The sequence below is a fragment of the Triturus cristatus genome, chromosome 2_1, assembly GCF_964204655.1.
Source record: "Triturus cristatus chromosome 2_1, aTriCri1.1, whole genome shotgun sequence".
NCBI classification, from domain to species: Eukaryota; Metazoa; Chordata; class Amphibia; order Caudata; family Salamandridae; genus Triturus; species Triturus cristatus.
In genome coordinates this window covers 379,457,980-379,471,609 of record NC_140581.1, presented here as the reverse complement: position 1 = coordinate 379,471,609, position 13,630 = coordinate 379,457,980, and positions in this window count along the sequence as shown.

Below are 13,630 nucleotides of genomic sequence, written 5' to 3'. Positions count from 1 at the left end.
GGGAGGCGGGAGTGGGGCGGGTAGGGGGGAGCGGTTACGGTGGGAAAAACAAGCAGCCAACGTAGGGCACAAGCACAGCGGGGAAACAGAAAAAAGACATGGGATAGAAGTTCCAACAACCAGAGGGAGGTGCAACAGCGGGGATTTGAGTCTCAGGGGAAAAAAGAAAAAACAGCGTTACACAACCAGAGAAATTACACCAACAGGGGACTCAGATGTCAGGGGGGAGAAGGACAGCGTTACCAAAGAATGCAGTAAAGGCACAAAATGAGAGAGACAATTACCAGCACCACAAGGATACAAGCACCAGTGAGGTGTAGTCTCGAACCCTGCGAGGGAGGGATGGCAGGCAGAGCACAGCATGGTGGAGCTGCAGGGGAAGAGCAAGTCTCTGACCGAGGGTCACAGGGGGCACACCATGCGTACCCTGGCATGCATCTCCTGGTGCAGAGGCAAAATGGGGCCCTGTAGGACCCCCTTCGGTTTCCCTCCACCACACATTTCATGGCAGGCTCACCACCATGAAAATTGTGGCGGTGAGGAATCTCCTCATATGCTTGGTGGCGCCGCAGAAGCACCAGCAGCATGTTAGGGGCCTCAGACCACTGCAAGACCACCAAGGGTTGTGGGTCCCTGGTAGCAGCAGCAGTCCCATGGAGGTCCGACCACCCAACTTGCTATAGGGAGGTCAGATCACTGGTGTGGCAGTAGCTCCCATGGGTTTGGTGGTCCATTAGACCGCCAAACTCAAAATAAGGCCCATTGTCTTAGACAAGCAGGGCACACAGACGCCGATCTCAAGGCAAGAATCGGCAAAGCAAGGGCTGCCTTCATTCAGCTAAAGAAGATCTGGAGCTCCAAGGGCCTAACACTGCAAACCAAGATCAGGCTTTTTAACAATAACTTAAAATTGGTCCTTCTGTATGGAGCAGAAACTTGGAGGAAAACAGTGACCACCATCAACAAAGTCCAGACCTTCATCAACACCTGGCTGAGGAAAATCCTCCAAATCTGCTGGCCAAACACCATCAGCAACAATGACCTATGGCAGCAGACCTTCCAACTCCCTGCCCAGCACTCCTGCCACCCCCACCCATAGGGGACCTGTTGCTCATCACTAATGTGGAAGTGTGGAAGTCATACGGCCACCTGACTTTTCCGTGGCTACGTCAGATCTGTAACCAATCCTTGGAAGAAGGCTCAGTCCCGAAGGGATGGAAGCAGGCGGTGGTGTCCCCTCTTATCAAAAAGCCCGCCTTGGATCCAACTAACCCGGCTAACTTCCGGCCTATTTCCCTCCTTCCTTTTCCTATTAAGATCTTGGAAAAGGCTGTGAGCAGATCTCTCAGATTATTTGGAGGAACATCACCTGCTGGACAGGGATCAGTTTGGCTTCCGTCCCGGTCACGGGACGGAGTCAGCCCTGATAACCATGATGGATAACTTGCAGATGCGGGCTGACAACAGGAGCACCGCTGTTCTGGTGCTCTTGGACATGTCAGCCGCATTCGATACAGTAAGTCACCCAATTCTGCTTGAGAGATTGGAAGGAATAGGGGTAAACGGCCGGGCACTGCAGTGGCTTCAGTCTTACCTGATGGGGAGACAACAGGTGGTAACTTTGGGGCCGTTCTCCTCTGGAAAATACCCCATAATTTATGGGGTACCACAGGGCTTCAGTATCAGTCCCATTCTTTTTAATATATACTTACAGCCACTATTTTCGATTATCAAAGCGTTTGGGGTTGAGTTAGTCAACTACGCAAACGACACACAACTGGCATTTTCGCTGGAGGGGAAACAGGTGGTCCCCTTGGAACAATTCCAAAATTGTATGCGTCTGACCAAAGACTGGCTGCGGAGAAATTCCTTGCAGTTTAATGGAGGAAAGACGGAGGTATTGTATTTCTCACCGGCAAGGTTGATCCAACACCTGCCGGTGGAGTTTAGGCTTGCCCCGGAGGAGGCCTCATTGGCCCCGGCCAATACAATACTCAACCTCGGGTTCTTGTTTGATAAAAACCTCCAACTGGACTCGCAGGCAAGTAAGACAGCCAGCGTGTGCTTCGGGTTACTGCGGCTATTACGTCGGATTCTTCCGATGTTGCCATAGGACATGCAACCGTTGATTGTAAGGAGCACGATACTGAGTAGAATGGATTATTGTAACTCTCTGTACTTAGGGGCCCCTCAATACATCTTGCAGGGGCTGCAGAGAGTCCAGTCGGCCACGGCGAAGCTTGCGCTAAACCGTAGGCGTGACTCTTCTTCTACTGAGGCTTTGAGAGAGCTCCACTGGCTGCCAGTCAGGGAAAGGGTCCTTTTCAAATCCCTTTGCCTGATCCACAGAGCAACACATGGGATGGGCCCGGTCCCTCTTCAAGAAAGATTTACATGGTATCTTCCCCAGAGATAGCTGCGCTCCTCTAGCGCCAATCTGCTGGTAAAGCCAAGATTCAAACGAGCCAGATTGGGTGGGAGGGCTTTTAGTGTGGTGGGTGCTTGGAAGTAGAACGAGCTCCCACTGAGGATCAGACAGATTGACTCCTTAATGGAATTCAGAAAGAGCCTTAAGACTTGGCTTTTTCCGGTAGCCTGACTGTTCCGCCCCGCCTAATCCCTCAGCATCAGTGATATTTGTTTTTATCAGAGCGCCAGGATACCCGTGGGGTGACAGAGCGCTATATAAGCACCTATACAATACAATAATGCCACCCCCACTCATAGGATGTGTGATGCGCCACACATCCATCATACACATACATTATGTAAGTCAGCAAAATACATCCCCCCTAATATCATGACAACATTGTGTAGTCTGTGGCAAATGCCCACAACAGTGATAATGACTTTGAACATACAATGTAACTACCATCCCATGTGTGACCAAAAACAGAGTGTGGCCTACACAAGGCAAGCATCACTAGCACTGTGGCAATGTAAAAATAACACCCCCTCACTGTGTAGAACAAAAGTTAAGTGTGGAGTTCCAAACTGCAGCAGATGTTGAGCATTGTGGTGATGGGGTCTAAAACCCCCCTCATCACAGTGACCAAAATGTAAGTGTCATCATGGACAAAGCTGCAAATGCCAAACAGCATATATGATTCCTGGTCCCAACACATGAAACCCTTTTGGGCCAAAGTAGTGGTTGTGTCCTATACCCACAGAGATGTGGTGAGGCTAACAGTGCTGTGATAACCTAACATACTCTCGGCCATGTGCAGATAAGCACCACCCATGGGGGCTGACAATGCATACAGTGTACAATGACACAAAAGCAGAAGTGACCATCACAAAGCATACACACATCTCGAAAACAGACACACAAATCAAAACAACCTGTGTAGACTGTAGGTGTCAGGTCACAAACTCCCATTCCATGCCAGCAATGGCACCTAACAACCAGGATGAATGTGCAGAATGATGTGATATGACTCACAGGGACAGCAGGGAAAATCACAAAAACAACATCCAGACATTGGCCCACAACAGCAATACCAATGCACTGGTGCAGATGCACAAACACAAACAGGCAACACCACACTGCACATCTGACAAAACATGTGTGTGTGTGTCTCAGTATCCCCAGGCAACTAAACAACACATGAGGGGGGCTGAACAACAGTGACACAGATGTGGACACAGTGCCATACAAAAGTAACCCATCAATTGGCCCCCCTTAGTGGGCAATCAGGCATTGTGAGATGAGAGGGAGCACAACAAACACATGTGACCCAAGCTGGAATGAACACAAACTAACACAGCAAGAGACTGACACACAACAGCACTACCCCCAGGGACCAGACATTGGGGTGACACAAGCATGCATGACACCTCCACTGTGCTGACAAAGGTAGATGTCATACAAACTGAGAAACCCAGACATGTGTCCTGTGCCACAAACATACATCACACCTACACAAACACAAATCACTCAGCATGGCCTGTCATCCATGGACAAACGGGAGCTAGGGGCACATCCATGCAAACATTTACATCAGTCCACCCTCAACACCACACACCCTGAACTGCACCAATGTGCGTCTGTGAAGCCCACATTGACAGGTGACATTTCACATGCACCCATGACAAACACAGTAATGTTTGGAGGAAATAAGGTGCACTGACTCATCACACAAGGACAGATTACAACCCTGGTGAATGACAGACATACTGCACAGTATGCGGTACATGGCCATGACGTCAAAGCTCACGTAACCTGCGGAATACCTGCCACAGTCCCAGGACAATGCAGAAGCCAAGGAGAACCACAAGGCACACATGCTGACACCTACAAACATTGCAGCCCTGAACCGGACAAGTGGGAGCAGTCACACACACATACACATGTCTCAAACACTGAAAGGTACCACCTAGGGACAGCTACATGATATTGCGAACAAACAAGTGCCTTGGAGACCCCTGACTGTGTCCCATCTGCGTCTGACAACATCATCACCACTCTGACAAATCCCAATGATGAAACTCCAATTAACAGTAGTGTGTCATGCACCCACACATCTGGTAGCCCATGGCAAAGTTGTGGGATAAACACAGTACCACTCAGCAAGCATCAACAACAGGAACATATCAAGGGAACACTGCCTGCGTATGAAAAGTGATGTGGACACACACACACATGCTCACACAACACACACCATGGGCCCAGGCAAGGTCACGGAACAACACACTTACTTGAGGGGACTCAACTCCTGTGGAAGCTCAGCTGTGACAAACATAATCCCAGCAGGTCTCAGTCATGTCAGCAGAACACTTGGTCAGTCAGCCATCAGTTACCACACAATGAAGCCTCTGGTCACAACAGCCTGGGTACGGGAGTCTCCCCCAAGTCATCTGCACATACTCAACACATATGTCCAGCAAGTTTCACAGAGGACCCAGTTGCTCCTACACTAATGATGTCCACACCTGTAGGTCCAGTGGAGATGCGCCCACAGTCAGGGAAATAGACAAATTGGACAATGGGAAGCACATCATATGTGCATGTGTGCAAGCCACAGATGTGACCATGCAAATGAAATGTTCACAGAGATGTTCACAAATTGTTAATCATGACACATCCAGTTAGCTGCAAAGGATGACCTGGATACCGACCAGAATAGGATACATATCTCATGGACCACATGGAGTACCTCACATCAACACCTCAGTATTCAACATTTGAAATCCAGCATTAGAACTGCAAGGTCATGGTAAACATCATCAACATAATGTACAGCTAAGTCAAATTCACAAGGATAAAGAAAAAAGCTTTATTCAGCAGATGAAAAATTAAACGTCCGTTCAAAACAAAGGGCAATGGCCAGTCCATTATCAAATGACAAGAAGTGAACTTGAATGACAACTGTCACACGTTGCTTGCCGGCACTGCTAAGGACAGGGGACATCCCCTCGGAGGGGCATACATGGGGCAGGCCAGGCACCGCAGGGACAGGATCAGGGCGCAGCAGAAGGAGGTGGTGGATGCAGGAGAGTCACTGGCAACTGCAGTGGAGCTGACTGAAGTAGTGGGTGCAGTCACAACTGTGGGGCACAAGTCAGATGGAGTGGGTGCCGGCACAACTTCAGTGGGCAGATCAGATGGAGTGGATTGGGTCCCCACCGCAGTGCCCAAGTCAAACGGGGTGGTCGTGGACTCCACTGCAGTGCCTAACTCAATGGGAGAGGAATGGGGTTCAGGTGAGGTCGGCAGGACAGAGGGGGGGGACACGGTCCCCACATCAGTGGCACTAACTGTCTGACCGAGGGTGGAAGAGCAAGTGGTAGGGGGGAAGGACCTCAGCATTTTGGGGATGGTGTATCTGTGGGTGGGGGAACCTGGGGCAGGGTGTGCTGGGGGAACCTCTGGAGTGGTGGCCTGGGGGATGGAGGACAGAGACTTTGCCTTGGAGCTGCGGGGCAGGGGTGGGGTCTTGCTCTTCCAGCTCCGGGAGGACTTGCGGGTCGGGGCCTCAGTCTGACTGCGCCTGGGGGAGGGTGTCCAGGTGTGAGGGGCACTCCCCTCTGTGTGTGGGGACTTCTTCTTCCCCTTGTAAGATGGATCTGCTGGGTCGGTGGGGAAGAGGCCAAGGTCACAGAGGAAGAGCTTCTGTGGAGATGGGGTTGCAGGTGAGGCAAGGGAAGGGGGCTGGGAGGGAGAGGTATCAGAGGACTGCGGAGTGGTTGTGGATGACTGTGTGTGTGTCTGCAAACCATCCCCTGTGAGTGTGGTATCAGTCCGCTGCGCTTGCTTGTGTGCACGTCTAGACCTTGTTTTGGGTGTTTGTGTGCTGCCCGTGTCTGTGGCTTTGTGAGAATGTGCAGGTGTGTGTGTGCTTGGGACAGGTAGGGTGCTAGGAATCGTGGGTGGTGCAGGGGTAGGAGGGGTGCGTGACTGTTGGAGGAGGGACACTGCTGTCGTCAGGGAGGAGGCCACGGACTGATTGGTCCTCTGTAGGGCAGACATGCCCGATGAAATGCCCTCCATGAATGACACCAGTTGCGTCAACAGACTGGTGTGTGCATGGAGGACACTCAGCATTGATGTCTGCCCTACATGGATCTGTCTAAGTAAGTCCACAGACTCCTCACTCAGGGCATCAGGGGACACAGGGGCAGGGGGTGCGGTGTCTGGCACAAAGGAGACATGCTCCCTAACACGGGAGCCTCCACGGATCTCTGGGATGGGAGCCGATGGGAGGATGGTGGTGGTGGGGGCGGTGGTGGGGACAGCCTCACTAGCTGGGGTTTGGTGGCTGCTGACACCCGCCTCCACAAGGGAGTCATCCTCCGACCTGCTGTGACTCTCAGCTGGGGTGGATTGTGCTGAGGACTCCTCCATGTGGCTCCACTCGCCCTCCGTGCCACTGGGTCCCCCCGACTCCTCTCCTTCTGTCCCAGTCAGGCTCTGTGGCTCCTCATGGTCCATGGAGCTGTCCCCTCCTGTGGCCGTGGATGTATCTGGATAGAAATAGGAAGAAAGAGAACAACACCAGTCACCTGCACTGACTGCACACACCACAGTGAGTACATCACATCACAGGGCAAGCCCTGGCATTATCAGCTGAACACTGCTCAAAGTGCTCACACTGTTTAGAATAAGCCAATTGTCAGTCTCACCATCAACCATGGCACACATATTCCTCCTGGACTTGCACCCATATGTCTGTTGCATGTTGGATGCTAATACACCAATGTGCCGACATGCACCACCCACACATTTTTTGGACATGCAAGTGAACATGTAGGAGTATGTCACTATACACACTGCACATCTCTTGCCACTGACTCAATACAGGTGTCTGGATGAAGGGATGGCCAGAGACTCATTTCACATGCTTGTGATGCATGCCAGCAACACACACTATGATGTTTTCATGTCCTGATAGTCAATGCCACAATGGGGTGCATGGAGCACACTTCAATACAATGCAGGATCCCTCATAGCAAGTTAAATGCCATGGCACAGGCATGCCTGGAAAGTCAGTCAACACTGTCTCCTGTCACAGGGGCAGGGCATCCAGACAACAACAGTATGCACTGTGTCACAATCATAGCTCAGGGGTAAAGCAAACTCTGCAGCTGACAAGTACACTTGCCCATCCCCTGCAAACAACATATCCCGGACCCAGAAGACCCCACATCATACAAATCAGACATATGAGTCTCTGCGAACACAACTCCCTGTACATTAGCACATCACAGTCTGCTGTGCATGTAACCCAGCTGCCTGAAGTGCACAGTTGCATACACCATTGTGTTCTGTCAAATGATCACACACCTATATGTCACACAGGTCTTGTCTCTCATAGTCACATCTCAGATGTCCTGCTGACCCTCAAACTCATGAACACCCCAGTTGTACGTAACAGGAAGCCACACCATAATGACAAGAGGCAGGCACCTGAAGGCACATGTCACTAAGTACAACCTGTAAGTTGATACACAGGAGTGGGATTACAGAGTGATTCTAAATGCACTTGAGTAGGCATGACTGCCCAGGTCTGCGTGAAACAGTGTGTGGCCCTGGACAGTAGTCAGGTGGCTAAGCAAGTGTGACATACTTTATATACATACTCCGGAGGCCCACAAATTGTATTCCCCTGCTGCATGGGTTTGTTTGAAATACCCCAGCCACATGTGGCGACTCAGACCAGCAATTGGAACACATATCAAGGGCACACACAGATCCCATGTCAGATCTCCGGCATTGGGTAAACAATTGACCCACCCGTGAAACACACAAGTGAGTCACAGGAACAGATGCTGTCCGGAAGCTGAAGCATAGCTGACTGCAGGGACACAGTGCCCTAGTGACACAAGCAACAGACTGTAGGGGCCACACCTGTGGATCAGATGAGGAGGGTGCATCACACAATTGAGGGACCTGAGTATTGGACTACAAGACCTACGTAATGTGGAAGTGTGACCAGGCCAAAAGACTGCAATTAGCATGCCAGACATAGTACACAGATTAGGCATGGACTTACCCCCTCCTTGCTGCAGTCTAGCCTTCAGCTGCCTATCCAGGTCCGGGAAGACCACCACCAGTATCTGTAGCATGTGGGGGGTCAGGGTATGGTGTCCGCCGCTCTTGCGAGGAGGCGCCAGCTTCAGCTGGACCCTTGCGATCCTCCGGTTCTAGCCCCGAAGGTCCTGCCACCTCTTCTGGCAGTTGCGGATCCGGCGCTTGTAGACCCCTACCGAACTGACTGCCCGGGCGATTGTCACCCATATCTCCTGCTTCTGGTGAGCATCAACCTGTGAGGATGACAAAGTTAAAAGTCCATTAACACACATGCCCCATATTTGTGCTGCACACATTTGGATATACATGTCATCATCACAAAGGGAAATGAGTGACACAGGTAGTGCACCCATGGAAAGGGACAAATGACCTGCATGTCTGACATGTTAACAATGCCTGGGAAGTTTAAGCTTGCACAAATGCACTTTAGCTGCAGAACACCTGTTCATTACATGTACCTACACACTTTGGGGGATGAAAGTACTCAGTGAGTATGCTTGCCACTGGTGTACACACTGCTAGTACTGCTAGTCAGACAACATGCACAATTAGGAAGGCAGTGGACTACACACTCACCTGCTCCCCTGGTTTTCCATACAGCTTTCGTTACTGTGGAAGGAGCCCGTTCAGCAGGGCCTGGTTCTCCTCCTCAGTGCCTCAGTGAAGGCTGGGACCCTCTCCAGAGTACGTGCTATAGCAGTAGCCAGAGGATGCAGGGACAGCAGCAGTGGTAGCAGGGATGTGGTCCAGTAGCATGTAGTGCAGGCAAGTGAGCTCCCTGGGGTCCAGCCAGCTTTATATCTGTGCTGCAGAGGCAGACTCTGTGCCATGTTTCCCCAGTGATAGGTCCAACACGGTTGCATTCTATGAATCTGGCCAATCCATGGAAATGTACGACTCATACACGTCTTCCGCATCGTTCAAATCTTCACCTTCATAAAACCCTACGAATTGCAACATTGTTGTAGGCATCCACCTGAATTTCTAGCGCACAACTCGTTCAAGATTTGAATCTGCATCCGTCTCCATGACAGTCCAGAGCCAATGGGTGTGCACGGCTCGGGACAACTAACTGTACAACGCGTATTTTGAAAATACACATGCACCCGTCTCCATACGATTCAATGGCCAAGGCGAACGCCTGTCTCGGAACATGCCTGCCCGACGCGCATGCATGATAGTCACTCGCGTCGGACCTCATTGCAGTCAATGGCAAAGCGTACGCACGGTTCGGTCATGAACCGTGCAATGCATACGCATTGTCACCCACATCGGACCTCATTGCAGTCAATGGCAAAGTGTACGCACGGCTCGGTCATGAATCGTGCAATGCATACGCATTGTCACCCACCTCGGACCTCATGGCAAGCAATAGCAAAGCGTACGCACGGCTCGGTCATGAATCGTGCAATGCGTACGCATTGTCACCCGTGTCGGACCTCATTGCAGTCAATGGCAAAGCGTACGCACGGCTCGGTCATGAACCGTGCAATGCGTACGCATTGTCACCCGCATCGGACCTCATTGCAAGCAATGGCAAAGCATACGCACGGCTCGGTCATGAACCGTGCAATGTGTACGCATTGTCACCCGCGTCGGACCTCATTGCAAGCAATGGCAAAGCATACGCACGGCTCGGTCATGAACCGTGCAATGCGTACGCATTGCCACCCGTGTCAGACCTCATTGCAGTCAATGGCAAAGCGTACGCACGGCTCGGTCATGAACCGTACAATGCGTACGCATTGTCACCCGCGTCAGACCTGATTGCAGTCAATGACAAAGCGTACGCGCGGCTCGGTCATGAACCGTGCAATGCGTACGCATTTTCACCAGCGTCGGAGCTCATTGGTGTGACTATTTGACAGCTTCAACACACAATTACTTGCCAGGGAGACATGTGCACACCTACCACACTACAGCATTGGCCACACAGTGTCCCATAGGGAGAGGAGTTGGCCTAACGGCTAGGGTGCTTGGCCTCAGACTTGGGAACTGGGTTTGAGTCTCGGTAATGACGCCAAACATCCTGTGGTTCTGGGCAAATCACTTAATCTCCCCGTGCCTAACAAAAAATTAATGTGTGTCCTCATGTAACGTAACTGGTGCTATGTAAAGCGCTCTGATACCTGATTGGATTCAGGTCTAGTTTGCGCTATATAAAACTCTGCAAAAAAAGAAAAGGCTGCATTCCCTGTGTGTTGTGGGGGGGGGGGGCAACATTTGGTTTGTTGTATGGCACTTTTGTACAGCCACTCCCAGGCTTTGCTCATGGGGGCAAAATCCTTTGTGTGTTGTGCACATTACCACTGTGATGTGCAACTGTACAGTTATAGGCATGAGTCATGGACACAATTGCAGGTTGGATATGTTTAGGACATGTCACATACGCCCTGAGTCCTGGGGGTGATGGCATGTACGTCACTGTGAGACCTGTAGCCACAATTCTGATGTGCACCCACAGTCTATGTGCATTTTGTGTCTCAGATGTGGATGATCAAATGTGCCCAATGGGAGACAGTCTCCACATTCATCTGGTATGTGCAGCAAACTTGATGTTGTGTGTGTGTCCAAGAGACAACAGTGGCCACTACCTGTGGGACTCACGCTGGCCTTGTGGTGTGTACGTGATACGCCATGTCATGCCAGTGTTGATGTGGCAATACAGGGACCCTGGGTATCTGCATGGCAAAGATCTGTGATGCCTGGGAAACATCAGGCCTCACTTGTCACTATGGTGTGTGTTTGCAACGTCACAGCAGTACATAGGTAGGGTGACACAGCCCAATGATTAGCCATTGCACTACATGGGACTTATGTGGACATGTGGAATTGAGATGTGAGGTGATGGGAATGTAGGTGACATATGTGTCCATGCCCAACAGCACACACCTCAGTACATTGTGTAATGTCATGATGTATCATGTGATATTTAGCTTGGTCATGGCCACATGGGTGGATGAACCGACAATCTTCCTTTGTGCATCTCTGTTCTGCAGGGCACCAGCTGTCCATCGACCGTTCCCAGACCTTGAAACCATGCAGGAACGCGACTGCATCCGACGGTACCGCTTCACCAGGCCACTGATTGAGGAGTTGGCGTAGCAGTTGGCGCCACATCTGCTACCTGGCCGGACATACCCTACAGCACTGACCCCAGAGGTGAAGGTGATGGCAGCCCTGCACTTCTTTGCTACTGGTACCTTCCAGTACACTGTGGCTACTGCTGGTGGTATGTCGCAAACTATGTTCAGTCGTGTGCTATGTGATGTCTTTGAGGGGATGTTGCATTTCCTTGACCTGTACATCAAGTTGCCTAGCCCAGCTCAACTCCCTGAAATAAAGGATGCCTTTTATACACTGGGGAGGATGCCGAACGTCATCGGATCTATTGATGGTACACATGTGGCCCTGATACCACCACAGGCACATGAGCAGGCATACCGGAACAGGAAACATTTCCACTCGATCAATGCTCTGGTGGTATGTCTTGCAGACATGTGTATCACACGTGTGTGCACGGTTCCCCGGATCTGCGCATGATGCGTACATAATGAGGAGTAGTCGCATTGCAATGCTGATGTCACATATGCCAGACCAGCGTACCTGGCTTGTCGGTGTGTACTGACTGTTTACCATTGTGTGTGTTTGGCAATGTTGTATTCTGCACTCCTACAAAACTCAGCTAATTGTTCAATTGTTTGTGTGTAGGTGACTCCGGATACCCCAACATGCCGTGGTTGCTGACACCCCTCAGGAACCCTGTGACACCAGCCGAGATGCTCTACAATGAGGCACATGGTCAGAAACGGAGGGTGATTGAGCGGACATTTGGCCTCCTGGAAAGCCGCTTTCGCTGCTTGGACAAAACCGGAGGGTCCCTCCCATATGACCCTGCAAAGGTGTGCAAAATTATCCCTGTATGCTGCATGCTGCACAACATGGCAGTGCGGAAAAAGTTGCCTCTCATCCAGGATGATGATGACTGACCTCCGCCACCTGTGGAGGATCCCGGCCTGGGCCACGATGCCAGTGATGATGAAGATGAGGGTGACGTCCGAACACAGCTCATCAACAACTTCTTCGCCTGAATGTGAGTTTACAGGGTTGTTATGTCAATGTACGGAGTTAGCATGAAATGTGTTGTGGCTGCTCTGTTGCTGTCTGAGTGTGTCTGTGTGCCACGTGACTAGATGTGTACAGTGATGTGTCCATTCAGGTGGTCTGTACTCCACAATAGTGTAGTACTGCTAACTTGTTTCTGTGTAGGTTTCTTGTGACATGTTTTGTGCATGTGTATTGCATTTCTCTCCTGTTCTGCTGTGCTTTTGACTGTGTCTTGTGTCAGTCCTTCCCAGGGTACTTTGCCTGTTGTTTGGTCATCACTGACCCCCAACACCCAGAATCCAAAACCAGTGTGGGAGTAGTCAATTGCCATCAAGTGATGTGCCACACACCCCTGGACTACAATTCTCAGACACTCTGTGACCGTGTGTCCACCGTAACGTACAATTGGCTTGCAACTATTTTAGAATAAACATGTTGCTGATGTGTAATGAACCTGTGCTATGCTTTGTTAGGTGCGTTGTCTGTCTTCCCACATCTGAGTGACATTTGCTTACCTCACCTGTGGACTTATTACCACTGACTGTGGATAGGTGTTGTGTCTGTGCATACCAATGTGTTTCAGGTCAACATCATTGTATGGGATGAGTAACATGGCCATGGTGAGTATGTGTTGTGTTGCCATAGTGGTGTGTCTCCCTCACATGTGTCACATCACCATGACTCACCTAACAGTGGTCACATTGTTGTAGTATTTGGCATGCACTGTGTTGTTTAGCAGATCAACATCTCCATGACACATGACAAGTTGGAATCACAACAGAGGCAAGTATGGTGTACTGGTGAGTTTATTTTCGAACATGTGTGAGGAAAGTGCACAGGAGGGTGGGTGCTGTACATTGGGTTTTGAATCCAAAGTTCACAGTAGAGTCGGAAGTGTTGGTAGATTAAATGTCCAGAGTAAAGTCCACAGTCATCTGCCAGATTGGACCAACATGAACCCTCCATGTCATGTGGGCGAGTTGTGTCCGATTG